Raw genomic sequence first — 5183 nt, 5'->3', positions numbered from 1 at the left:
GTGTCCTCGACCCTTGTCAGGGTGGATTTCCCAACTTCTCTTTCAGTGTCTCTTTCGCCTTCCATTTTCTGCTCTGTCTCTTTCTGCCCTGCCCCAACCCCAGCTCCTGTACTGGCAGTACCTCCTGTCCCTCCTCTCAGCAGCACAGAGCTGCATCTTGGCCCTGGAGGCAGGGGCATGTCCACTTTGGAGAACCCCTCTTCAGAGTCCATGGACTTGTACCAGGAAGGCCGATCTCTCGCAGACCCAAACTGGAGCCAGTGTGATTGTCTCCGCCGGGAATTTGGGATGTGAGCCAGGAGCTAAGCCAACCTGCGACCCTGGCATTCCAGCCCTGCGGCCTTCCTTCCTGAAGACTGGCTGTTCACGTTCTCCTCACATGCCACGAGGTGACTTCAAATCCTTAAATGCAATCTCAATCTCTCTCTCTCCTTTGCTAAATGTACTCCTTTGAATATAAAAGATACACTTTATATATAAAGAATACACTCCTTTGCTAAAGCTGGTTTGAATAGGCTTTTATTCTCAACCCAGAGTAACTCGAGCCATCCCCTTAGGAGATATGCTTTGTGCTCAATATTCTCATTACTTCATGAAGGGTACTGAGGCCCCTTCAGACACTCACTTCCCAGAGATCCTTCTAGACCTCCCTGTGTGCTGCCCCTTGCTCCCACTCTCCCCTGGGTCCTCCCACAACGGCTGCCTCTGTCTGCTACCTCTGCAGAACAGAACAGGTGTTCTGACTGCTGTCTCCGTTGTTTTGTTTTGAGATAGGCACAATTCCTTTTGAGGAATTTTTAAAATTTTTCAGTTCAGTTAGTGGGAACAGCAAGTCAGAGAGAGGATTTTTTAAGACATGGAAGAAAAATAACAGTAAGATGGTGATCAGAGATAAAGCACTCTAAGTCCTTATGCCATTTGAGGAGAAAGTAGTAATAGACAATGGCTTTGTTAGGTGTGCAAGGGAACATTTTCACGGGGCCCCTAAGCAAATGGAATCCTAGTTCCTTGTGATCCAGAAAACCAGGGACTTTGTGTGACCACCTATACAAGTATCTCTGGCCTCCTATAGCTGTGAGGTGGACAGAGTAGAATGTGAGCTGCTGAATTTCAACATAGGTTAGATTTTCAAGATTGCAAATGCTGTGAATTTAAGACATTTTTAGTACAACAGTAGGAAACAGGGTTGTAGTGAAATCTGGGAGGACCAAGTTACCTGATCCCACCATCCCAAACCCTGCCTCCCCTCTCTGATGAGGTTGGTTCTGACTTGCTTGAAGATTCTTCTTGCTTGAAGGCATGGCCTCAGCTGATTTGCAAGAGGATGCCAGTTCTCCTTGTGTCCCAAACCTAGCACTCCTCATTGACTGTGTCCTTAACTGTACTCACTCTCAGAGGACAGGTGACAAAGTCAAATACAGGTAGAGCACTTGTAAATAGCAAATGATTCTCAATATTTTGCTAATTTATACTGGCAAAATCTTGGAAAACAGATGTGGGAATAAAATAAAAAATAAAAATAATAAAAATGTGAGAAATGTAATTTTAGAGTGAGCCAAACATGTTAATATGTTATACTTAGAGATTCGGGATGTAATGCACTGGAGGAACAACTGGGACTTGTCTGCTCAGTAGACTCAAACCTGAATTCAACCATGACTTATGCTGAAAGAAACAGATACAGATTTGACTTGGTCTAATGCAGAAGTAATGCAAAGACACAGATTGATAAGAATGTAGTATGTAATCTGCTCACCAACCTTGTAATTATGTTCCTTGGGAAGTCTAGAGGACATGACCTTGACAATGAAATAATTGTATTAGTGAAAAGGGAGACAACATCCTTGGGAAATGCTTCATCGGCTGGCCTTGGTAGACCAGGGATACAGGTGAATGATGCTCCATTGGAATGATGCCTTGATTCCCACAGGGATATTGGCATGCCCATCAGTATAAAAGCCAAACAGAAGTACTGAATCGCCAGAGTCAATGTGAGTATGATAATATACTCAGCAAGGACAGAATGATGACTAGAACGGGCTGATCCACAGAGATGATGGGTAGGGGTGATGGATGATGGGTCCCTAGGTCAGAGACCCATGGGCCACACACTAAGCTCTTCTTGATCTGTATTACCAACACAGCCCTCAGTAGAGAAAAACTTGGGTTCACTGGAGACACAGCCCCTATCCCAATTCCTAGATCTGACTCAAAAAACTCAGAGTTCACAAAACTTTTGAATGAAGGGAAGATTTGTGGAGGGGCAATTTGGTCAAATTATTTGCATTTTCCGAATTGTCTGAAGGTTATACTGTTATGCAGAAAAGAATCATTCTAGGGTAGAAGAAACAGTTAAATCCAATCACAACTGATGCAGTACAGGATCTTGAATGTTGATGTTGGGGACCGAGGCCACATATTCCCCTGTAGTTATTGTTCCTTGTTCAGGTGCTCTGTGTAGTTATTGTTCCTTGTTCAGGTGCTCTGTGTGGGAAACTTCACATTTGGGGAAAAAGGGGCTCAAGCAAATCTGATTTTTTCCCCACAGAACTTTTACTCAGGAAATCCATGTTTCCTCTCTCTTTTTACATGCCCTGTCTTTTGTTTTGGTAGTTCCTGTCCTTTGTCATTGCATAATCATCACCCTGATTATGGCCTTGTGATCACCTGGCCACAAGGGACATCTCTCCCCCATGCTTAATCACCTAGTGTTCTTCTGTATCTGTCTCCTCTTTTACTGTCTTGTTACAATGATCCACAGTTTTGATCATGTCATTAATATCTGTAAAATATTAAGCATGAATCCCAATATTGTTTATCATAAAATGCATGTGGAGGGTGGTGATGTGGCTTACTGGGAGAATGTCTGCCTAGTGTGCATGAGGCCCTGGGTTTGATCCCGGCACCACCGAGAAAAAAAAGGCATGCCAATATATGATATATCGTGTACATCATCAAGCAAGGAGAGCAACTGACTTAAAAGGGTGAGATAAATGCAAGCATTGACATTTTCTTCCTCCACCCTGGCTCAGTTTGTCCATACCGTGGGGTACATGTATCTCACTGTGAAGAGGTAAGTTGGGCCCTTGTGACCTCTCATCTACACAGTGGCCCCTAATCACCCAATGGAAAAAATTCTAAGTTCTTTAGCTCGGCACCTGTTCCTTCGGGATTGGGTTCCTGCTGACCTTTCTAGACTCTCGCCCCACCATCTTCCCAGGGTGTTTGTCTCAGCAGAACCCCACACTTGGTGCTCCTTACTCACCCAGTGCTGGTCCACCCGTCCAGCCGCTGCTCCTCATCCTTTGTGTAGACTGTATCTTCCGAATGTGGGATCCGCTCCCTTGTGAGCCATTCCCAACCTCTACCTGTCCCCTCTGCAACATTCCATGTGCAAACATCTTTTTACCCAGGTGTTACGTGGCATTGTTGCATTTACTCGGTGTTTCTTATACTTGGGAGCACCCTCCTTGAGATTACAGGCAATGTGCCCAGTTTCTCTGCATCCCTGGCACTTGGCACAGATGACCTGAACCAAGGTGCCTGGAGTTGGGAGTATCTTATTTTATCCATATCATCCACTGTAACACTGTTACATACTATTCTTCTAGCTGAGAAATGTAAGCATTCATTGAATGAATAAGCAGATGGGTGGTGGGGTGGGTGGATGAACAGATGCACAGGTGACTGGGAGAATGAGGAGACAAGGGAGTTGTTGTAGAGGAAGATGTCATGTGGAGAGAGGAGTATGCTTTTTCCATGACTTCAACACTTTTAGTCTCCAACAAATTGTTGTATTGGAGGTCATGAAGCTAACAGGTTTAATTATTAAATTTGAAATTTGAATAAAGATACCCCTATTAGAGAAAGACTTTATCATATCTTAGTTCTGGGTAAGGCACTTTGGCACTTCTCTATCAAGGCCCACTTGGACGGAACTGTATGATAAAATGCATTAGACTAACTATACATAACCGATTAAGCCAAACAGGGGCCTGTTACCCTAACAGAAGCAGTTGAGGTTGGTAAATATCATAATTTATGCATATATTTATTATCTAAGATAATGTTGGACAGATGGAAAACATACAATTTTAAGGGGTAGGGAGTCCAGCCTTATATCACTGAAATCATGTCTTGGAATTCTACTGTCACTCTGTCAGAAGACAGGATGTGAGTGCTATTTTGTAATAAAACAAACACTTGGCAAATAGCAGATGCTCAATTTTGTACATTTATTTGGATGGACAGTGATTACTAGAATAATTAAAGTTGATTTGTATCAACAAGTTGGTCACAGGAGGAAGGATTAAATCCAGCTCTGGGGTTTAGGAAAAACATTTTGAAGATGTATCAGTGCAGGGTAGATTATTCCAGGCAGGTAGAAGGCACAGGGTGTAGAGAAATCTGTATTTTAAAAAGGTTGACAAGTTTCAGGAAGTGCTGAGTGCAGGGGGAAGCCCTAAAAGGGAGTTGTTGTAATTGGGGCCAGAAAGACATATTTGGGAGGAAGGATAAAAATCAAACGATTCATTTTAAGTCTAAATAATTAGCTGTGTTTTGCCCAAAGATTGTGTTGCAAAGCACCTAATACGAGGTATTGGGTGTTGTTTTCACTATACCTGGGGCCCAGGTAGCACCTGGGTCATGAAAGTCTTGAAATATCTCAAGGATGACATTTTTTAAAAAAATGTTTTTATCACTGCCTTATAGTTCTACACAACTATGGGGTTCATTTTGACATAATCATACATGCATGGGATATAATTTGCTCCATTTCAGTCGCCAGTGCTTCCTCCTTCCTTCTCCCTCAAGGGGGACATTTTTGTCAACAGTAGCCACATGGTCACCTGAAGCTGGCCCTCCTAAGCTCTACGGGATTAGTTCTGGTCTCAATGTTGCGCATTCTTCCCCACCACCGCTCACCTACTCTGGAAGCAACACCGCTTTCCCCGCGCCTAGGTGGCAATCCGACCGGGTCTCTGGATGACGTCACCCAAAGCTCTCGGGAGGGCGGTGCGCACTGGCCTGGCTCCGCCCCCTGCGCGGAAGCCCCGCCCCGGAGCTCTCTCCTTTCCCTTCTTCCTGTGCGTCGTAGCGTAGGACGTGGGTCACGCGGTGTTTGCCCACTGGCCCGGAAGCAGAAGGCGAAGGGGCGGAGCGGAAGGCGGGAAGGCGGCTGC

The 5183-nt window shown here is 44.6% G+C and overlaps 1 long non-coding RNA gene across 1 annotated transcript; it reads right to left on the bottom strand.

The window, feature by feature from the left end:
• Positions 1–4216: 4216 nt before the first annotated feature.
• LOC117794919 (uncharacterized) lies at positions 4217–5025 on the bottom strand. Its single transcript, XR_004618797.2, has 2 exons — positions 4927–5025; positions 4217–4407 (listed from the first exon to the last, which is right to left on the bottom strand). It is a non-coding gene; the product is annotated as an uncharacterized lncRNA (long non-coding RNA).
• Positions 5026–5183: the final 158 nt, after the last annotated feature.

This window comes from Marmota flaviventris, chromosome 12, assembly GCF_047511675.1.
Source record: "Marmota flaviventris isolate mMarFla1 chromosome 12, mMarFla1.hap1, whole genome shotgun sequence".
NCBI lineage: Eukaryota > Metazoa > Chordata > Mammalia > Rodentia > Sciuridae > Marmota > Marmota flaviventris.
The sequence above is the reverse complement of the archived record's forward strand: the minus strand, read 5'-3'. Positions and strand labels throughout refer to the sequence as shown.